This window comes from Pteropus alecto, unplaced genomic scaffold (genome assembly GCF_000325575.1).
Source record: "Pteropus alecto unplaced genomic scaffold, ASM32557v1 scaffold139, whole genome shotgun sequence".
Lineage (NCBI taxonomy): Eukaryota > Metazoa > Chordata > Mammalia > Chiroptera > Pteropodidae > Pteropus > Pteropus alecto.
The window spans coordinates 2,512,747-2,537,074 of record NW_006443567.1 but is presented as its reverse complement, the minus strand read 5'-3'; the positions used below and the strand labels follow the sequence as shown (position 1 = coordinate 2,537,074).

General features: G+C 37.0%; 1 protein-coding gene and 1 non-coding gene across 4 annotated transcripts in view; one reads left to right on the top strand and one right to left on the bottom strand.

The window, feature by feature from the left end:
• The window catches only part of ATP11C (ATPase phospholipid transporting 11C), a 162,671-nt gene that overhangs the window by 124,003 nt on the left and 14,340 nt on the right, over positions 1–24,328 (bottom strand). The gene's annotated exons all lie outside the window — the stretch shown is intronic.
• Positions 8,318–8,447, top strand: LOC112472874. Its single transcript, XR_003043799.1, has one exon. It is a non-coding gene; the product is annotated as a U6atac minor spliceosomal RNA (small nuclear RNA).

Sequence of the window (24,328 nt, the reverse complement as noted above, 5' to 3'; positions counted from 1 at the left end):
GCCTTTGAAGACCCTTCTTCAGGATAAGCAAGATAGCAACCAGGTATTCTTTTGAGAACAGTAACAATAATCCTGGAACATTATTAACGTGGAGAGCACCCTGGCCTTTTAGGAGGTGTGAAGTTTTCTCAAGGGACAGATAGACAAGGTTGGAAAATGAAAAAAGGAAAAGTCAAACTGTTTCTGAAATTTTTTTGAGAAGTACTTCTAGCTGATTTTTCTAAGTTGAACAGCAGCCTTATACATTTTACCTGACAAGAAAATGCATTACTTCATCTGCAGTATCAGGAACTGGCAAAAGAGTGAAACTATTGACCATTAGCCACTAAATCCTTCTATAGCAGAGAGTAGGGTATTGACTATAACAGAGACTATAGTTTACACTATAACAGAGAGTAGGGTAATCTGGAGAAAGAAACAACAACAAAATATAGCCTTGAACCACACTCCCCATCAAAAAAAAAAAAAACCTTACTAGAAAAGTTATTGATAAAGTTATCAATTGGAAGAAAATGCCACAATCACTTCTCTAACAAGTAAACAGAAACAGAAGTGGTGTACCCCCTGCCTCCAAATGATTACATATAAGTGATCTAAGTGAAAACCATTATCTCCAGAAGCGCCCTCCCAGCGATACTAATATTCAAGTGTTCTTTCCAAATAAAGCAGTACCTGAGGCAGTAAGTGCAGTTCAAATTCCTAATACAACAGATCTATTTTACAAAAAATCTTCTAAGTTGTAAGTGATAACCCATTTGCATCCTTAGCTTTAAAGCAGAGATAATAATATTACCAACCTCAAAGGATCTATGAGAGTACTCTTAAGGGATAACTGTATAAAGCAATTTAAACAGCACCTAGCATTTGCTAGGGAAACTAAAAATGTTAGCTGCTGTTATTGCTGCTGTTAGTTTTAAGAAATAGTTATATGCAATAAGGTTTTACACAACCAAACATTCTAGATGAATCTTGGTAATTTGCTGAAATGGAAAGTTGACTTTAAAAACCAAAATGTAGTAAGAGAGTTCTTTAAAGCAGACAAGAAACACTAGCGGGTGAGCTATGCCCTATCTATATGCCATATGCAAGACTCGGCAGTACTAAAGTGCATGAGGCTCGAACAAAATACTATTTCTCCCCTGGAGAAGCTGACATACTAATAAAGGAAAAAAGACAAACACTGACTCCGTCATACCTACACATGTGAAACCAGACATCATGCATCTGTGTTCCTTTCTGCCCACTTACCAGTGACCAGCAATGATTCCCTAAATGGCTGAGGCTCCATTGCTGCTGTCTCAGACCCAATTCATCCAGAGTCCCTGGTCTGGGTCTCTGTAAGCCCCATGGGTCCGGTGTGTTACCAACTATTGGACATTCCTGTACTGGTGTTCTTCCACGTAAGTGCTTCTTTAATTGTTTATACTTGGAGATTCTTTTAGTAACTCATAGGGAAGTTAGGAAATAGCAATTAACGTTAATGACCAATATTATTGTAAAAGATACAACTTATCACTGAGCCAGGCACAAGGCAAAAATATTTAAGGCAGCAGCCATAAGCTAAATAATACATGTGGCTGAGAAGAGATATGTCAATACGAAAACAATCTCCTTATTTGTGGCTCGCTGAGAGCCATTAACCAAGCTGCCACCCATTAGCCAAAAGATATACACACCTAATGTCAACAGAGTTAGAGCCCAGAATAAAAGCAGCTATGGGAAGGAGGAATGAAGAACTTAACTGATTAGAGTCCAGTGAGACAATGGGTAACATACTTCCACAAATGAACAATGCTCCATAGATGCCTTGCAAAAACCCAGTTTGCAATTGAGAACGTATTATCTTTCTTAATGAGCAATAACAATGGTAAAAAGAGCAGTTCTAGTCAGACTGCTTGAGTTTGAACCCTTGCCCTACCCCTTTTCAAGCTTTATGACCTTAACTTGTTTAACTTCTCTAAGCTTCAGCTTCCTGACCTGTAAAATGAAAATATGACGAGTCAGTAAATAATACATAGACGGGGCTGAGCACAGTGCCTAGCACATAGTTGGTGCTTGATAATTATTAGTCGTTACTATGGAAACAATAAAAATGATGCATAGATAGCCAGAAAAGCTCACAAAGGCCTATGTCACCAATAATGTGGTCAAAATATCCAACATATACAAAGAAAAAATAATAAAACTAAATACTGGAAATGTTAGTTACTGACAGAAAATAAATTTAACTTAAAAAAAACTGAAATTGGAAGGAATACATAAGGAAACGCAAGCTTGATCATATGATTGAGTACATAATTTCTGAGTCAATTCTGAAGAAAATCTGATACACCCTGAAAGAGCTTTAAAGATCGATTACGTAGATTCATTCAGTAAACATTTACTAAGCACCTACTATACATTATGCAATCTGTTAGGTGCCAGAGACAATGATAAATGTTAATAAAAGAAGCACATGTAAAATGTCATAATAGGCACAGAACAGAGATAGGAGGAATTCATTCTGTCTCAGGTATGTCAGGGAGAAGAGATCCAGGACAGCTTCATAGCAGAAATGACATGAGTTGGGAAGAGAGGGAACTCCAAAAAGCAGGAGTAAATGCCTAGAGGTACATGGCAAACACCAAGAGGCATCTGAGGTATTTGGGAGCCTGTGAATAATCCAGCATTGCCAGAGACTGGGGAATTAGAGGGAGAAGTAGTCACAGAAAGGAGCTGCAAAGGTAGCCCTGACAAAACCTATGAGTGAATTTCAGCATCCCTAGGCTTTTAGCATAGAGGTAACTGAATATGACAAAACTGGTGTTTTAAAAAAGTACCCTTGTGATAAATAAATGTGAGGAAATAACTACTTTAATATTTGTTTTGGAAGAAGAAAGGGTTTATGATTGGGACAGAGCACGGGAAGGGACTTCTGGGGTGGTTGACAACGTTCTATTTCTTGATCTGGATGGAGATTTTAGGTATGTGTGCCTTGTAATATTGTATTAAACTATACGTGATTTTTTTTTTTTATCCACGTGTCATTTTACAAAAATAAAAAAGCAAAAAAGAGAGGAAAAAAGTACCCTCTTGTTAGGCTGTGTACACAGATGGGAGTGGAGGAAGAGACAGAACTAGAAGGAAGATAAGGATAGAAGTTATCGCCTCGAGATGCAAGATGATGAGGATCAGGCCCAGGTCAAGGACAGGGGGGATGAGGAAGAAATAAACTCACTTGAGAAACATCTTGAGAGTTGACTGCCAGAGGCTTAGAGAAGACACAGAGAAGTGAGTTCAGATTTGGACATATTGAGTATAAAAGATGCCTATGGGACTTCAAATAGTAGTTTCCTTTTTTTTAATTTATGGCTTTCCTTTGCCTTGGTACACACCTATCAAAGGTAATCTATTTCCTATTGGTCATAATTCAATTCATGTTTTTGGCTTTCAAATAGAGAAGTGAGATGGGAGTAGTTCTTAATTTAATGGCGAGACCTGGAAAAGAAAGGAGGAAAATGGTTAAGAGACATATGTGTAAAAACATGTGAAAGAGCAGCTCTGGCAAAATTAATGACTCTGTTAGTAGTGAAAAACAGAAGTAAATGGATAATATCCCAAATGAACTATTCCATTAAAATGCAAGGAAGGATATGGAAGGCAAGAGCTATTGGGTAAAAGAGCTTCCCAATCTGATAAAAACATCAAGAGGGAAATGCATTGTGCATCTATCTTATTTTCACATGTCTGGGACTTTCTTAAGTTAGGTATTACAACCTAAAGGAGAATTTTAATGGCAATTTGAAGGTAAGAAATATAGATCAATGAGAAAGAGAAGAAAAGGTATTCCACACCAGATCAGAGCACAGTGGAGGAGGAAGTAATTTTTTTTATGCATAAGGCAAAATCAACTGTCCTCACTTGAGAAAAGACATGGATATCAGCAACTATGTATGTTAATTACAGAATGGGCCACAGTAGCCTAAATCCCTGTAAGTCCCTTTCTGCTTTAACACAGAACAGGAACTCACCAAATGCATGAACAACCAACTTTGATAATACTAGAAATATTAAGATTTAACCCACAGACCCAAAGTCTAAGCCTCAGCATGCATTACCTGGTTGAATCCTCATAGCAAGTCCATGATATAGGTAACTTTATTCATCTCCACATTACAATGAAGAAAACTTGCATCTCTTCAAGTGGCAACTCTGGAGAAATGAGACATGAGGAAGACTGCACAGGACAGACTCGGGTCTGGGTAAAAAGAAATGCCTGCCTCATATATGGTCCAACCCAGGTCACCAGGGTATAACATTACATAGAGATCAGGGATGAAATCTCTAGTTGCTAATGGAGTGATTTTGTCAGGCCTTATTCTCAATGTGTCTCTCTCACCTGGCAACACGTGGCAGTGGTAGGTGGTTGGCAGTGATACTGAGATTTTGAATCCTGGCCAGCTGTTTCTTTCTATCAAAAATATGATCGACATCTGGCAGAGTCAGCAAACGTTGAGATGAATGGGTCTCCACTAATTCATATGTTACAAATTGTGTTACCAAAATTGGTCAAATTCCATTATAGTTCAGCTGCACTTAACACTGAACACACATGAGCCATTAGCTAGGACTTTGACATCTCTTTGCTGTATGGAAATTTCTATTCTGGTAGTAGTTGTATGAGATTTGATCTTTATCACACTTTTCCTGGCAACAGTAAAATTCCATTTCCATCAACTCTGTTTCCTCTCAGGAAAGAAGTCTCTCAGGAAATACTCAAAACATTGTTCTCAACAAAGTTCTCAAATATGAATCATTTTCAAGTGCCAGGAAGACACTCCCTCTCTCACTGTTTTGCATCATAGTACATTCCCTAAAATGACAGTTTTGGGGTATGACATACTTGAAAAAAAAAGAAAAAACACAGTATATTCTTCATTTTCCCCCCTCTATGACTTTGCTCAAGAAGTTCATTCTGCTTCAACTATATTCTCTCTTCTATCTGCTTGTCCAAGTCCTACCAACTCATTCATTCAATAAATATTTCCTGAGCACCTACTAGTTTGTGGTCCTATAATAGGTGGCAGGGGTTCAAGTAAGTGTATTAAGGAATTAATCAGGCAAAGATTAGGGGATGATCATTATAGGCAGTGGGACCATCATGTGACATGCTGAGAATTTCCTTCAAGAAAAAGCTTCCCAGAAGAGGAAACATTTAAAAGTGGCCCTTATAAGGATAACTAGTAGGAATTAAATGGAAGAGGAAAGGCATTTATGGAGGCTAAGAGGAAAGCCAACTACAAGGACCACAATTGAGCTGCTGCCTCAGAAATTCATCCTAATGTTTATGCTGAAGCCATGACTCCAATGGGCTATACCTACCTGATCAATGCCTGAGTATAGCAGGGACAGGATTCCACTGACTGCTGACTTTGGACTCCCCCAAGGCTTTTCTGAACCTTCCTTTAACGGCACAGTAGTCTAGAAAGCTTCTGCCTAAGCTACTCTCTCTCCTCTTCACTAGGGGTCAGGCTTGCATCATGGACTAATGGTATACCTACATTTTGATCTCGCTCCCCACTATCTCCTACATAGGTGGTTTCCCTTGATGAAATCCGTGCCAGTTTAATCCTAAATTTGTTTCTCAGGGAACCCAGATTAACACAGCAGTCTAGACAGAGGGCCTAGCATGAGTAAACACCCAGAGGTACGAAAAGTCATGAGGTCCTCTGAGCATCCTAAGGAGTAGTGTGTGCCTCGAGTTTGCTGTGGAGGTATAGGTATAGAGGGAGGAGGAGCTGAGCCAAATCAGAGAAGCCTTGTATGTCTGGTGAAGAAACTTGGACTTGGTCCTCTGAGAAAGAGAGTACCATCTGAATTTTTTAAGCAAGGAAAGGACAAATGTTTTCAAAACACTGTTCTGCTTGCAGAATGGAACATAGACTGGATGGAAGAAGTAAATGTATGTATCCTTCCATCTTGGCTGCTAGCTTGTGAGTTCCTAAAGAGTAGAATCATATTTTTTATTTATTTTGCTTTAATCTCTATGCCCCTATAATGCTTATAATAATGTTTAACACGAAGTAGCTACGCAAGAGGCCCCACCATATCTATTAGGCTGGGCCTCAACTCACTGCCCAACATTTTAATTAAAATCACCCAAAAATTTAATAACCAACCTTTGAACATTACTGCTGGGACACTGAACTCTCTGTGTAGCCAATCTAGAATGAGAAAGTTATAGGCATGAAGGGTAGAAGTTATTCCCAACATGTTATCTTCCACCAACTAGTTATTTCATGAACTCTCGTTGAAGCCGGGCATCTATTCACATTTGTTGATCCTAATTGTGGAGACAAAGGTAGTCATTAGACAGTTTTTGAATGTGTATGAGATCAATGAAGTTTAGAGAGCCAGACCAGGCTCAAGGCCCAGAGGTCTTATGCACGGCACTGGACAACAATCAGAATTGGGTTTTGGATTTAGGTACAATATACAATGGTGATCTTTGGGAAAACATATCTCTAAGGTCTATTTTTTTTTCCATCATAAAGTTTATACTTTAAAAATAATACCTACCCTAATTTATAAAATGAGATGATGTCAATGTACTTTGAAAACAGTAAAATATAAAATATTGCACTGTCACTTAAAAAATCTGTTAAGAGGGTAGATCTCAAGTTAAGAGTTCTTACCACATACACAAAAATAAAACATAAGGGCAGGAGGAGACTTTTGGAGGTGATTGATATATAAATATATATTACCCTGATGGTGGTGATGATTTCAAGAAGGCATGCATATGTTCAAACTCATCAAATTGTATACATTAAATATGTGCATTATTTTGCAAAAACACTCACACCTCAATAAAGCTGTTTAAAAAAAGAAGACTAGTGACTGCTAATTCTGACTTGCAACAATATCAAGGGATGTTGTGATACTGTCCAAAAATTCTCAAAATACAATTGATTTTCCTTTACTTCCATCTGTCAAATAGCACTTTTAGTTGAAAGGGTACTGCTATGGAATGAAATAGTAAAGAGAATCAATTCCTAGAAGGCTATGCATTACTGGAGCTGGAGTCAACAGCCCTCCTGTGGTCCTAGGCACTGAAAGGTCATTCAATGATGGCCTGCTGCCCTTTCTCAGACTCAACTTTTTTTCTCATTGTTATTTCCAACTTGACTGATGAAACGCAGAAGCTCTAGGGGCCCTACTTATGATAACCAAAATAACCTTACTGAAAAAGGCCATCATTACCTCCAAATAGCCTGAAGTGGTTTGTGTCAGTTAGAGAAGAGAATTATGATGACTCAGAAACTGTCAGATTAGATAGGCATGAGCTAAGGGACTAAAGCTAGCTATCAATGGTTGGTTGCCCATGTAAAATGAAAATGGCATCCTGGTTCTCTGGGCTGAGACAACTATTTCTAGACCCCCCCACAACACACACACACACACACACACACACTCACTCACTCTCTCTCTCTCTCTCTCTCTCTCTCTCTCTCTTTCTTTCTCTCTCTCATTTCTAAAGCCTAAAGCATTCTGCAGAACTTTTAAAATCTTCCAATTTGCAAATTGATTTAGTAAATTGGTATTGTTTTGACTCACGAAGGACACTAGTAAAAAGTAGAGGAAACTAAGTTCATTTTTCTAAAAAGGAACTTGCTCTAGGCTATTTTGGCAAAAGAATTAAACATACTGTAGAAATCATTCTAAATTACATCTGGCATTTTCCAAATCCAAATTAATTATTTCCAGTTATAAAGTACATTTAATAGTAAGAAACCAATAATTATGATAGTAATGGACACTATTATATTGCACACATTCTATGTACAAGGCACTTTACAAATGTCTGTATTCTTCATAACCTATGTTAATATTCTACATTTGAAATTTTTAAAAAATGAGTCTCAGTGAGACAAATGTGCCACAAATTAAGTAAATGGCAGAGCTGAGATACAAACCAAGTTATCTAAAAGCCCAGATTCTTAGATGGCAATGAAAGGCGGGTGGTAAAGTGGCTTTCCCTTTCCTAATCTCAATCTCTTCCCTATCCTCCCTGTCCCTGTCCCTGTTGTTCTTCCTCCCTCCCACTCAGATACTTGCTATCATTCATTTCCACAGAAAGGCGATACAATGTAGTGGGCTGACCATGGGGTTTGATAAACAAACCTGCACTTAAGTTGTGACCTTGCAAGACTTCAGTGGTACAAATTACGTGATGGACCTCCATTACCCATTATTTTTGATTAAATAAACATACACACTGCCTAGTACATAGACACTTGCTGTATTTGTGCCTTTCCTTTTGCTCTCTTTTGATAGCCTGAAGATCAAATGAAGATGAAGTAAAAGTACTCTAACAAGGATGGAAGTGGTCCTTTCTACTAACCTACAAAACACATATATGGTTAAGTAATCGTAAACAACTTTGTGGCATCTAACCATGATTTTTATCCATAAAATATAAGGGAATAATATATAATGGTCACATGGGATTTAGCCTACAAATGCAAGTTTGGTTCAACATTCATAACTCAAACAATGTCATTCACAATATCAATAGCCTAAGGAAGAAAATCTATATGAATATTTATATAGATGCAAAGAGTGTGACATTCATTCAATAGCCATTTATGATTTTTAAAAATACTCAGCTAATTAGAAATAGAAAGAAACTTTCTCAGCCTAATAAAGAACATCTATTAAAAAAAACTCACAGCTAACTCATACTTAATGATAAAAGATTGATTTTCCCCTATAATCAGGAATAAGGCAAGGAATCTGCTCTTACCACTTCTATATAACATCATACCAGATGGAAGTCCTAACTAATGCAGTAAGAGAAAGAAAAAAAGATAAAATTGGAGAGGAAAAATAAAACTTTTTTCTTTCTTCACTGAAGGCATAGTTATAAAAGCAGAAAGTCCAAAAAGCATCTACAAAAAACTACTAGACCTAATAAGTGACTTCAGCAAGGTCGTTAAATAGAAGGTCACTATACAAAAACCAATTATAGTTTTACATACAAGCACGGAGCAACTGGGGGCTGAAATTTTATAGGCATCATTTATAATAACATCAACGTCTATGCTATACTCAAGGATCAATCTAACGAAGTATTGCAAGATTTATATGTTGAAAATTATGAAAAACACTGATGAGAAAAACCAAAGAAAATGTAATCAAAGAGATAAACTGTGTTCATGAATCAAAGGACTCAACATCATCAATACTGCAGTTCTCTCCCATATTAATCTATAGATTCAATTCCACCCCAAATAAAATCCGAGCAGGTTTCTCTCTTAAAAAATTGCAAGGTGGTTCTAAAAGTCATATGGGGAAACAAATAATCTAGGATAACTAAAAAAAATCAAGAAAAGAAAAAGTTGGAGGGCTCAAACCAACTGATTTCAAGACTTAGTATAAAGCTATACTATACAAGACAGTGTGATACTGGCAAAAGGATCAACACATAGTCAACAGAACAGAGCAGAAGAGAAATTGATCCATGCATACATATGGTCAATTGATCTTTGATAAAGTGGCAAAGTTAATTCAGTAGACAAAGGACAGTCTATTAGTCTTTCAACAAATGGTGCTTCAACAATAGAACATATCTATATTAAAAAATGAACCTCAACCCAAACAGTGCTCTTTATACATAACTTGAATTTGATCAAAGACTGAAATATTTCTTACATAGGACAGAAGAAGCATGAACCATAAAAGAAAAAAATATTGATAAATTGAATTTCATCAAAATTTAAAACTTTTGCTCTTTGGAAGACAATAAGAAAATAAAAATAAATAAGAAAACACGCCTATCAACAGACGATTGAATAAAAAAGTTAGGGTTCATATATACAATGGAATATTACTCAGCCATTAAAAAAATGAAATCCTACCATTCACAACTACATGGATAGACCTAGAGGTAGGTTATTATGCTGAGTGAAATAAGTCAGACAGAGAAAGATAAATACCATATGATTTCACTTATATGCAGAATCTAAGGAACAAAAAGAACTAACTGAAAACAGACTCACAAATCAGAGGATGATCTGGTGACGGCCAGAGGGGAGGAGAGTTGGGGGATTGAGAGAAAAGGGTTAAGGGTTGAGGAAGTACAAATTAGTAGTTGACAGATGGTTATGGGGTTGCGGAGTACAACATAAGGAATGCAGTTAGCATTAATGTAATGGCTAGGTGAAGAGCCAGAGGAGAGAGAGAGCAATTAGGGGGATCATTTCATAAACTATATAAATGTCTAAACAATATACTGCATACTTGAAACTAATAATAAAATAACATTAAAAAAAGAAAACAAGACATAGACTGGGAAAAATATTTGTAAAACACATGTGACAAAAGGCTGATAACCAGAATACATAAAGAACCCTCAAAATTGTGTCTGTGTGTGTTTGTGTGTGTACACAGACACAAAACTGTCTATTTAAAAACTTGCCCAATTAAAAACCATTAACAGACACTTGCTCAAAATCATTAGTCATTAGGAAAAATGCAGAATAAAATTACAATGAGATTATCACTAACCAACTACTAAAATGGCTAAAATTTTAAAAGACAATAACAATGTTGGCAAAGATACTGAAGCAACTGGAGCCTTATATATTGCTGATAGGAATCAAAACTGAGTCACTTTGAAAAGTCTGATCATTTCTTATAAAGTTAAACACATAAAAAAACAAGCCATCCCGCTCCTTGGTATTTACCTAAGAGAAATAAAGATATATGTCCACACAAACATCTGAATATAAATGTTTAGAGCAATTTTATTCATAATCAACTGTTGAATGGATAAACAAAGTGTAGTACATTCATATAGTGGAATTTTACTCAGCAATAAAAGGCAGCAAACTTTGAATGCATGCAATGACATATATGACTCTAAAAAGCATTACGCTAAGTGAAATACGCCAGACTCAAAAGGTTATACGTTTTGATCCCATTTATATGAAGTTTTGAAAATGACAAAACTATAGAGACAGATATCAGATCAGTAGGTTGCCAGGGGTTGGTAGTATAGGGAAGGGATTGACTACAAAGGAGCATGTGAGAACATTTTACATGACAGAAAATTCTATTATCTTGATTCCAGTAGTGGCTACAAGCTATATATAATTTTGTCAAATTCACGGACTTGTACATACTAAAAAAAGGAAAATTTTACTGTATGTAAATTATACCTCAATAAATCTGAAAAAATGCACAACACTTCAAAATAGGCCAACTATTTTATGCAGAGATCTACGACTAATCTGAACTAAAAGTGCTGAGTTTTAACTATAAGTTTAAGATTCATGATTAAAGAATAGGAAGATAAAGATAGTTTTGCGTGTCTTTCAGGGCTCACTGATAAAATTGTGTAAAAAAGGCCTGTGGGAAGAAAGTGATAAATATGTAACTTAAGACCGAAATACCACATTTGCTATTTATTTGAAACAGATTAACCTAAAATGATAAATGGCCACTAACTGTCATTACCAATTGCTTGAGTTTGTAGCTGACTCATTCAAAGGACTGCCTAATGAGACAGGAACCTGTTCAAGTACTAATTCTCATTAATTTACAAGTGTTCTGATTTATAAGAGCAGAGAAGAAGCATATTCATTCTGTGTGATTTCTTTCTCTTGATTAATTTTGAAGAGACACAGTAGAAGCTTATCTTGGCAGCAAAGACTGCAGGGCAGAAGAAGTTAAAGAGTTGTCCTATCCCCACTCCCACCCCCAAGGGCCTTTCTCCTTGTTTGGAAAGCTATTCAGTGACGGTTGTAGGCAGGTGTCTAGCAGGGGTCCCCAAACCCCAGGCTGTGGACCGGTACCGGTCTGCAGCCTGTTAGGAACTGGGCCACACAACAGAAAGTGAGCGGCAGACAAGTGAGTGAAGCTTCATCTGTATTTGCAGCCGCTCCCTAGCGCTAGCATCACTGCCTCGGCTCCACCTCAGATCACTAGGCATTAGATTCTCATAGGAGCACCGGTCCCTGGTGCCAAAAAGGTTTGGGGCCACTACAGTAGTGGATAAACCAGCACGCATGGTCCTGGGTTTGTAGGGAGCTATAGTCCAAACAGTGGTAGTAGTCATTTAAGTAGCATTCTCAGAGCCCCAAGGGAGACCTAAACTGACAAAACATACTAAGAAGACTTGTCTTCATTTCTTCACTCACTCATTCATTCGTCTAACAAATATTTTTTTCAATTTCTAAATATTTATATTTTAAAGTAAAGCACTACTTATATCTCCTACAAATATACATTACATATTCAAACACTACTTTTTTGGTTAGTGACTAGTTTTAAACTATATTTGTCTGATATGATGTATGCATGTGTGCATATATATATATATTATATATATAATATACATATTATATATATATATAATATATATATAATCACTGGCACTGGGAATAATTTATGATAAAAGTGGTCAACAGTTTTAACAAAACCAATCTCTTCAGCCAATGTGATTAAATTTTCTGATAGTTTGCTGCCAGAACTTTTTTGAGGGAATTACTACTGGACAACATTCATATGGTAACGTTTTATTGAAAAAGAAATAAACCAAATGTGCTTCCTTCAGTATCTTTGGATGCTAGACATTTTTCCTCTTAAGGAATTTATTACTAATTACAGAATTTACAAAAGAAAAAAAACCTTTCTCATTTGATGTCATTAACAAATTGAAATGTGAGTGAATACAAGATTAAATCACATTGGAGACAAAGACAAATGTCCATATCTCTCAGCATTATGGCTAGCATTGTACAAGATTAATGTATCCCTTACTTTCTGAGGTATGATTACAACCTGTTTACAGAAAAGATAACTGAAGTTTCTCAAAATTAAGTAAATTACCCAAATTTTCATAGCAAACAAATTACACAGCCAAAAATTAAAACCCAAATCTTGCTGACTCCATATTGAAATTCTTCAGGACTATCCTCCTAAAGAAATATAAGAGAAAAGACATGATGACATTGTGAATTAAAAGCTAGATTTGAATGAGAAATGTACTACTGAAGTTTAAAAAATAATGAGCAGTTGGGAAGAAATGGTCATTCAATTGTTTATAAATTTCCCCAAATCCCTTCACAGAAATAGCAATTTTGATGGCAATAAAGACAAATACTTCAATAAACTAGGGATGTAATATGCCCAAATACTTCAGAATACAAGTGAGTTTTCCAAACCACTTGTATATAACAAGGAAACGATCTACAGTGGTGCAGAGGATAGTGAAGGGAAGATTCAAAAACTGTCCTGAATTCAGGCAGTGAGGAAACGATATCAAATGCTGAACACTGCTTTAAGGTCACACCCCAGCCACAAAAGGGGCTCCAACAAATATTTATCGACTGCTCATTCTGGGCCAGGCTCTGTGTTAAGGCTGAAGACACAGAGATAACTGCTTGGTCTACGATAGCTTACAATCTTCTGGTGGGCAGGGGTGGGGGTGTTTAAAGTCCAATAACAGCTAACAGGCTGGAGGGCACCTTAATGGAAGAGGAAAGTTACAATTGTGATTTATTCCTCCGTGAATGCCATTTTCCATCAAGTTCTCAGCACCCAGAGTTCACCAGGAAAACAAGACTGGCAGTCATTCCAGGTAGCAGGAACAGCATATGCAATATAAGTATGAGTAAGCATGATATAGCCCAGAAATTGCACAAAATTCTGGGGTACTGACAGCCTGATGGAAAATGGTACATAATGAAACTGGAGAGGTAGGCATGACTCAGGTTGAGAGCTTTGTAAGTTGTGCCTAAAAATTAGCTGTCAGTTTGTGGAGTAGACAATGCAAAGCCTATTAACGGAAGTAAGAAACTAAGATTTGCATTTAGAAAGATGATTCCAAGGGCAAGTCAAGGATAGACAGAGGCAGAAAGGAGATGAGGAGTTTCCTCTCTCTCTTTTTCAGGTAGTTGAAAAGCTGATGGGAGTACCATAAAGTTGGTGTTAATTGAGGAGCTCCTTCAAGAAGCAACTTTGAGTCATGCAGAAAAAATGACCCATTTTTCTGCCCACTGCATGTCTCTAGTTAGTGACTGTGATTATTTCTCTATTCACCTCCCCCACCAGAGTAGCAGCTCCCTAATGACAGTAATGGACACACACACACACACAGACACCACACACACACACACACACACACACACGCAGTCCCTGGCTAACAGATGTTCAGTAACCGTGCTGACTGACTGAACAAATAAATTAATTAACTGATAGTTTAGGCCCAAGAAACCAATTGAGAACTGTTGGAAAATATGACTGATGTGTTATTTTGGGAGTTGGTAAGCCACCCATCACATGGAAAGCTGAAGTGGATACCTTTGGAAATCTTCCAATGTGAAGATTTTATGATTCTTGGCCACTCCCTTGAGAAAGTAACAAGTGGCTGAAAATGGGGTGTAAGATTTGTTCTAAAGAAAGACAAAAATGGTCCAATAAAAATGTCAACAGGTCAGTTTATAAGATCAGGAAATAATGAACTAAGTCAGCCAGAAGCTAATAGTACATTTTTTTAATAATGGCCCCAGAGAAAGGAAACCACTAACCATCATAATTAAGCTTCTGAAGGCAGGCAGTTCAGTAGATCAGGCCCTGTAGTCTACACAGACCCCTCCATATCGGAGGAAGAGAATGTCAGGTGTATGAAGGTAGGCCTAGAATCAAGGTCTTGGAGGAATTCCAAGTAGGCAAGAGCGTATAACTGGAAAAGGAGAGTGGGTAGCAATAGGCAGAGGTCCAAGCAGGTGAGCAGTGAGCAACACGATACTCAGCATGGAGAAAGCAGACAGAATACAATAGCAAGGAAATCTGGTAAAAAGCAATTAGTGAACAACAATGAGCTGCAAAGTCCCAATCACAAGCAGGCATCTAGGCAGAGCTTAAGTTCCTGGCTAAAAGAAAGCATATTCCTAAGCTTGGAGAAACCAGGGCACCAACCACTGTTCAAGGACTTCACAGGTGAAAAACAGGACAGGGCCCAGTTTCTGGCACAGAAATACAAGACCGTTCTTAATCACAAGGAAGTAAGCAAAAGCAGCCTCACAAAAACCTAAGTAAGCACACAAAAGTCAAAATGAGAATAGCACACATGCTGATCTGCTGAGCTAGCAGCCTGAGGTTCCTGAAATTCTCCCCAACGCAGGATAGGTTGGGGCCCAAAGCCTCATTCAGGGCTGATCTGCCCCAACTCTGTCCACTGGATTACTGTGAAGACATAAAAGCCAGAAGGCCCTCACAGCCCTCCCAACATCAGACAGCATGAGGCAAGACCATCAACAGAAAAGAGTTGTTCAAAGAATATCAATGAAAGAAAAAAAGAGAGTCTGTCAAGTGGAAGGATCAGGAAAGAAGAATATGCAATTCAGTGTATAGACATCTCTCCTCACTTTTCTCCATCCACTACCCATTTCTCAAATCCAGAATACATATTTTAAAAAGCTCTATGGCCCTTAGGTATTACCCAGAAACCTATTCATTTATATTTTGTTCATTTTTATATTTGTAGCCATATCTAGAAAACATAATAATTTGACATTTCTTCCTTGGTCAAGACCCATGCCCCCAACTATATATAAAACATGCTATGGGACGATTAGATTCCTATCACATTTTTTCCTAATGTAGCATATGATCATAACATGTAACTGGGAAGACAGCCCATATTGCTACTCTTATTTCCCATTCTGAACCACAGACTCAGAAGGTCTTGAGGGGTTTAAACAATGCTTTGGCCTATCTACTCCCACTGTACAGATAAAAACCTGAGAACCATTGAGCAAAGTTGCATAAAACAACAAACTAGTGGCAAAGCCAGCAATGAAATCCAGATGCCTCTGCTCCTTCCATGTTTGCAGTGTCAGCAAATCTGGGAGATATGCCCATCATTAGGTAGGAAGCAAATTCAATTAAATGCATTCACTCCTAATTTTTAACCCTTTCCATGGAGTTCACACACAGCCCAATAGAAAAATCTCTTTCCATCTGCACATATGTTCTTCGATACATAACAGAATGGAAATCCACTAGAGGTTATACAATTTGGATCACATCCAACTCCAAAGCAAGAGAAAGCCTCAATCATCACCATCTGATTATAAGATTTTGCTGCTGTGGAAAATTAATAAAATTCATCCTAGAGGCTCATCTGTTGTGTGACATACTCATTCCTTGATATCGAAACTCCCTAACAAATCTCAACACAAAATGTGCTGATGACTTCTTTTGCTAGTACTTTCAGATCTTCATCTGTTACTGTGACTATCACTTGCAGGAATGTAAATAAGAGGTTGCTTGATCCATAATATCTATATAATCCTTTGTACTTATATGAAAGCTGGGAGAATAGAAAGGGTCTCATTTAGGGAAATATTTTTCACTGTTATTTCTGAATATAAATAAGTGAAAAGAGAAGGTGAGAAAGTCTAATAACTGGCAAATCATAAATAACTGAGTTGCAATAACATTTGAAGAATGTGATTTAAATTATTTAACAATAGTCACCTGGAATCAAATAGTTATCTGTTTACTTTCTCTGTGCCTTTCCTTTGGGAACAATCTTCCTAAGAAGTGCTTTAAGTTTTGTTAGGTGCCAAGGACATGAATTAAGGGTGGGGTAGGTAAAGAGTGAGTGGGGCTGCTGGGGACAATGTGTCCATGGCGCTGACCCTGGTCAGCAGTCTTTGAGCAAATACTGTCACTTGCTAATAATTCTTTCTCCCTCATTTTTTGTTTCTTTTGAATCTGGTGATTTCTAGGAATGAACCTTCTTTGTGACATATGCTGTATATTATTTAGATTGAAGAAGCCCCAAGTTTATGTGAAGTAAAGCAATGTTCTTTTTCAAAGCTCTCAGTTCTTAAAATATCAAAACCTGCAAAAAACACATTCAGAGTTGTCATTATCCCTTCAGATCAATAGCTCAGTCACAGTATCATGAGATATTAAGAAAGGAGTTAAGAAGACAAGCAAATCTTAACGGCTGCATCTATTCTGGCAAAAGAAGCACAGCAGAGAGGTACAAACATATTAAAAACCATTTTAGCAAGTGAGTTCTTGCCAAGCAAAAAAATTCTGGGCCACTCTATATATTCAAATGTTTTCAAAGAGGTTTTTAGCTAGCAGGCAATTAAATTCTAAGAGCAGCTACAGGCAAACAAACAGAGGTTTGGAGGCTGAAAAATAAGAGTACATATGGGCAATAGCTGGAGACAGGAGTATTTGCAAAAATATATTAGGTTCCCTTAACTGCTCCAGAACAAATATTCACGAAAATATTCATTTTAATTTTAAATCCCTTCAGCCGAATAAACTTCACAATTTAAATAAACATTTGAAACATGTCAAATGCATATACTTATCTCCTAATTAAAGTAAAACTTAAAAAGGAGATACCAAAAAATGAGAAGAAGGTCCTGCTCAGTAAGAAAACATGGAATCTTACATTTAAAGAACAGTATCTTCAGCTGTACTTAGTGACTTGTTTCCAAAGAGTACAGTATGGAAAGGAGGAAAAAATTAACTTTACAGTGCAGAAATCTGGTAAACACTAGTAAAGACAGGTGATTAAGGTCAACACCAACAGAGATAAGTTATATTGATAATATGCACTCTTAATGTGGTGTGGTAAAAATGGCACTTCACCACTCCAGTCTTCCTCCCAAAACTCAATAGCCTCAGTCTAATCATGGAAAAAGAAAAAAACAGAGAAATCTCAACTGAGGGACATTCTACAAGACACCTGACCAGTACTTCTCAAAACTGTCAACATCATTTAAAATAAGGAAAGTTTGAGAACCTGTCACAGCCAAGAGGAGTCCAAGGAGATATGATAACTAAATGTGATGTGTTATCTTGGATAGGATCCTAGAATAGGAAAATTACATTAATGGGAACATGAGGAAATCCAAACAAAGTATGGGCTGTAATTAATAATAATGTATCAATATTGGTTCACTGATTGTGACAAATGTACATTATTAGTGCAAGATGTTAATAATATGGGAAACTGCATGTGGGGCATATGAAAACTTATTGTGCTATCTTTGTAACTTTTTTGTAAATCGAAAAATACTCTAAAAAGTTTTAAAAAATATTTAAAATTTGTTTCTTGGATACCTCCCTTCTCCACTCAAATTCTGTGCTTCTAAACAGGTATAAGAGAATCAATGAAACTTGGGCATCTGTTGTGTGAGAAAGAAACCTGCAATTAATTTCCTATGGATCACCTAATAGTCATGAGGAGGGAATGGTTTTGTCAAAAGTGTCCTTGAATCAAACATGGATCAAATGTAAAGTCAATGGCAAAACTGAGGATGAGTGACCTTTAATAATGTAGTCAATCAGCAAAAACAGAGTGATGGTATAGCACAGCCCTGGAATCCAAAGATAGCAAAGATTATGTGCATCCAAACCTTGGTAATGCTTCAAATGCTTTAGATATAAATCTAGAAACGACAACAACTTAAGCTTTAGCAAAAAATAGTTTTGACTCTGTATAATAAACATTTAAAAAATTAAAAAACAAAGTGCTCCAACCCTGGAATCATGGGCATTATCAGTTTTATAATCATTTCCTGGGTTTGGATGGAAGTAGATAAAAGTTAGATTCAGTGGGATAAAGGCTGAAAGTGCTATGTAATTTTTAAAGTTGATTGACTAATCAAGCAGACCTTGCTTACATTTCAGTTGACATCTGAAGACATCAAATGATAAAAAAGGAAGGAGGAGAGAGACTGAATAGTAGTTTATTACCCACTGTTGGTCAGAAACAATGTACTTAATTTTGAAATTGGGTTTAGGGAGTGATGTCAGAAACATGGCAGAGTGAGAGACGTCCCCAGATCTCTCCCCTTGAAATAACAATAAGCTGAACATCTAAAACTCAACAGAAAACACCCAAACTGCACACCAGCATGTCTGGGTGAGGGATCTGCGCATAAGAGCTACCACAGGGTATCTTGTACCCTACAGTAGTTAAATAAATTATGTTATGAGTCTCTGGGAAAAAAAAAAAGAAAGTGGATTTAAAATGAAGTTCACGCTTTACTTAGCCCGAGTTAACCCTCAGTCAATATTTTTATAGAACACTGGTTTTCACACATTACGCATCAGCATCACCTGGTTGGTCTGGTACAACAGAGTGCCAGACCTCACCTCCAGAGTTGCTGATGCAACAGGTCTGAATCAGAGGCCAGAGAAGTATGTTTTTAATAGCTCCCAGGTGTTGAAGATACTTGTCTTTGATACTTGTCTTTTGTAACATTCCAACAACATAAAAAAAAAAAACATACCAAACCCAAATTTACATGATTTGGGAAATTTCTGCTTTTTCTTTAGCAACAAGTATTTTTTTTTTGAGCATTGATTCCAGTGCCCTGCACCATACTAGATACTAGATCTGAGTATAGAGCAGTAAATACATAAAAGCGCTGGTCTTTAAATCTTGTTCTAGAAGGGGAGGCAACTAATAATTAGTTCCAAGATGGATAATTAATTATAATTACAGAAAGACCTATGTAAGAGAAGTAAAAGGTACTATGAGACCCTGTGAGACTGGGTGGTCTGACCTGAGTAGGGGTGAACGGAAGGCTTCCTTAAGGAAGTGGTGCTTGAGCTTAGTTTTGGAGGAATAAAAATGGGGTCCTTGGGGACAGGCTTCCATACAGTGGGAGCAATGTGCAGCAGGAAGGCGGAACCAGTGGAATTGCAATGTACAAGACAAGAGGCAGTAGTAGATGTTGATGCACAGGCAGGCAGAGCTGGTAGGCATGGTAAGGAGTTTAAACCCTACTTTCACTGTGAGGGTAACCACTAGGGCGTCTTAGCATGAAGCTGACTTAAATTAATGTATGTTTTTAAAAAATCGGTCTAGCAGCTTTGCAGAGATGGATTAAGAATGGATCCAAAAAATATTCAAAAAGCATAATCTTCAGGATTTGGTGAAAGACTGGGTAAGGTGGACTGAGCGACAGGAAGAAAAATTCAAGGGTAACTTCCAAGACTGTAAAATGTTGTGAAGTGACCAGTGATGCTTTTCCGGTCAGACTTGAGTTTTTCTCTGTGGTGTAGCATGAGAGGCAAAAAATGTATCTTATCAGCACTTTCAAAAGGACAGATTCACAAAAATACTTAAACAGTAGGATGACAAATCAAATGCTTCCCTTTTCCAAGAAAGGAAAATTCTTTTTGAGAGCATTATATATTAAGCTCAAAGTTAACCTTATTGTCTCCTTTTGCAGTTGTGGAAGCAAAGACTGACAGAGTTATTCATCATATTCTGCAGTCTGTGAACTATAAGGACAATTTTATTTTTATCTATTTCATGGCACTTATCACCTTCTGCCTTGTATTGTTATATATCTATGTATCGTATCCTCCTTTATAAACTGTAAGTTCTCTAATGAAAGACAATGATTACTACAACAATAAAAAATCCCAGAGACAATCTACGTATCCAAACCCAGTGGTGTTGAATGTGGGAAAGGGCATTAGAGAAAAAATTGGCAGAAAATCCACTTCTTTTTTTCCCTATTAAGCAAAGGAGTTGTCCTTAAAAAAAAAAAAAAAAAGTGATGCAGGAGTAGAAAAAGGTGATTATGTATTTTACATTGAAATATACTTAAAGCAGCACTCAAATATAATTAAAGAAAATAGTGAAGGGCTAGAAAGTATTGCTTGTTGTAATTGGAAGGCCAAACTAAGCAAGATTTAGATGACCATGAGTGAACATGAAAATACTTCTTTTTTTATGTTGCTACATCCTTAAAACAGCTGACTGAAATTAACCAGAGTTCTATAGCAGACTCAGATCAGAAATAATGCCCATCCTTAGAAAAAAATCAACTCCCTGAGAGAAAAAAAACAAAAACAACGAAACTATAAAACAAGAATGTGCAACACTCTGAACTAAGAGTTGCAGAAGAATCTTAGTTCCTCCCCTCTTAGGGAGCTAAGCTCATCAACTATCAAAGAGTCAAGAGAAAATCTTTCAGTCCAAAATCTCTCAGAAAGATGCCTCAGTCCAGGTTACAGCATTATAATTCATCAACCCAGTATTCATTGTTTAAGGCCTTCTAGTACTGCTTGCTCTAAATGAAACTGTGGCATAATGGTACCATTCCACTAACCAAATACCTTCAGACAAGATCTAAGATTCAAGCATGTGAAAACCGACTCTGCGTAATGGTAGGCCTCCTAACAACTCAGAAGGGCATTTCTTGCTCACAGACTTCATTCAAGGCTTTATTCACATGGCACCTTTTCAGGGAGCCCTTCCTTTGTCACCTTATGAAAAATTGCAACCTTCATCACCTGATACTTCCTATGCTCCTTCCTTGCCTTATTTTCCCTTTATCACTAGCATAGGAGATATTCCAATTATTTATCTTGTTTGTTGTCTGTCTCCCTGTCTACTGGTTGTCTGCCAAAATCTGTTCATCCTTTCTTCTTGAGCACCTACCTGGCTTTTCAGCTAAAAACGACACTTCCCTGTATCTCTTGTGGCTAGGGAGGACCACGTTAACTGATTTCTCCAAAGGTATATGTAATATTGATGTATGAAACTTCCTGGTCATGTTCCTAAAGAAGCTTGCCCTGGACCCCTCTTTCCTTCTAGCTGGCTAGAACTTGAAAACCAAATGCTGAGGAAGGCAGAACTGCTCCACTAGCCTGGGACTCTGAATAATCTCATGGGATAGAGGCTGGCTCCTTGCCCTGGGCTATTACATGCCACAAAGACAAACATCTTTCCTGGCCACTGTATTTTGGAGTTCTTTGTTATATCAGTTTACCTTCTACCCTAACAACACCCTCCTGCATTAAAATGTAAGGTCCATGGGGACAGAGATTTTTGTCTGTTTTACTTATCAGTGCATCCCTAGCAAGTAGAACAGTGCCTGACACATGGTAGGACACTTGATAAATATTTGTGAATTGATTAAATGGACAACTTCACTGTTACTCTTCCATATCTCCAAATCGCCTTTGCGGCTTAAAGAAGTTCGGATCATAATATCCAAGTTGTTCCCAAGACAGTGCACCAAAAGTTCTTATACTTCTTTCCCTGCCATCTTCCCCTTCCCTCCATTGAATTTGCCCTTCAGCTCCATTTACCTTCATTTCAGTTTCCTAAAGTGCCTGGCTCTTGCTCAACTAAGAGCCTTTGAACAAGCTGGTTCCACTATCTACTCCCAACCCCCTTTGTAGAAGCAGTCCCTCACTGAATTCTATTTTTAATCAATCATAAATAATTATTTTTATTTTCTTAACTTTTCTTTTTGAAATAATTTAAGACTAACAAAAAAGTTGCAAATACATAAATATATACATAAAGATCTCCCATAAACTTTCACCCAGATTCCCCAAATGTTAATATTTTTCATAATAAGAGTACCAGAATTGAAATCATGGAAATAACATTGCTACAATACTGTTATCTAATTTATAAAAGTCATTTGGATTTCACCAACTGTCTCACTAATGTTCTTTTTCTAACCCAGGATCCAATCTAGGATTTCACATCGCCACTTAACTGTCAGGTCTCCTTAGTCTCTTAGTGTGGGACAACACCTCAGTGTTTGTCTTTCATGACCTTGACTCTGTTAAAGAGCAAAAGTCAGAAACTATATAAATGTCTAACCAATGTACTGTATACTTGAAACTAATAATAAAATTAAATTGGAAAAAAAAGTCAACTCAGTAAATCTGAAGATCTAATTGGGCTTATTAAGCAATTAATGAATGGGGCAGCATCTCATCTAGCAACTGGAAGTGCACTCAGAGGAGTTGTACAAAATGCAAGATTTTTAAAGGCAGAAAAAGTTTGAGACAGGAAAGTTAAAAGTGGATTATTTCAGGTAAAGTCACCTTCTCTTAGGGGAAGGCAGGGGGTCTTATCCAGCAGATTATCTCACCAGTGCTAACCAAGAAATTCCAGACTGATTGGTTTAAAATTCCACTTCTGGGAGAATCTCTAACTGCAATTAGATTGGTAATTAAGTCTTAGTGGGGCTTAGCAAGAGTGACTCCATTTTGGGTCTGTTGTTTCTTTTTAACAACATTAATAAAATGTCCCTTAATTTTGAAGAAAAAAAAAAGTAGTCCTTCAGTTATCTGCTTAAACATCATCTCCTCAGATGGAACTTGCTGGCCACCCTATCAAAAATAGACTCTATTTCTGCTATGTTTCTATTCTTTATTCTTAACTTATAAAAATGAATAATTATAATTTTTGACTTATTTTTAACTGTAAATAGATTATAAGTCCCATAAGGACGCAAACCACTTGATTATGTTCACCACTCGGTCCCCATTGCTTAGCATAGTGCTTGGCCAGTCATAAGAAGTCAATAAAGCAGTGAATAAATGATTGCATTAAAGATGATGAGTGTTTTTAAATTATTTTGAGGTAGACATGAGTTAAAGCACATATAGCTCTCCATAAATGCAGTCTTCAAATATCCGTGACTACCAATCTGAGGATAATGTAAATTTCTATTTATAGAGCTATAAACCGATGGATATTCTGGCATACCTTTGTTTTCTTAGGATTATCATTCCTCCTTTCCACTACTAGTTTTTAGTTGCTAACAATCAGGTGGAATTTGAATGACTGCTATTGGTAGGATGGACCAACAGCAGCTTTTACCAGGATGTCTCAAATGCAGGTTCGTATGAGCATATACAATTCCAAATAAATGATTATTATATTTTGTGGACATGCCAACTGTCCTCTCAGAACCTCAGACCCAAAGACCAAAGTTCCTCTTATCTCTCAGGTCAAGGCTTCAGGCTATCAATATGCTTCTGGATTATGTAATCTGAAGTGACCCTCTAGAACTGTGGGCACCAGACAAACTGGGCACTCTGGAACACTCTGGAGGTACTCAGTGACATAGACTTTTAAAAATGCTGTTTTTAAAAAATGTCGTTTCCTTCTGAATCTTGTCTGTGGTGGTAGATATATAAAACCTACACATGGGATAAAACTGCATAGAACTAAACGCATACACACAAACACAAATGAGTACAAGTATATCAGGAGAAATCTGATCAGTGGATGTTATCAATGTCAATATTCTGGTTGTGACATTATACTACAGTTTTGCAAGATGTTACCATTGGAAGAAACTAGGTAAAGTGTATATAGGACTTCTATTATTTCTTGCATAGCTACAATTATCTCAATCCAAATTTCAATTAAAAAACACTGCTTCAACATAGAAACTCTAGAATGCTACGTAATTCAACTGGTTACTTTTCTGGGAAAAAGAAAAACAGGAAGGAAGAGGAGGCTGAGAAAATG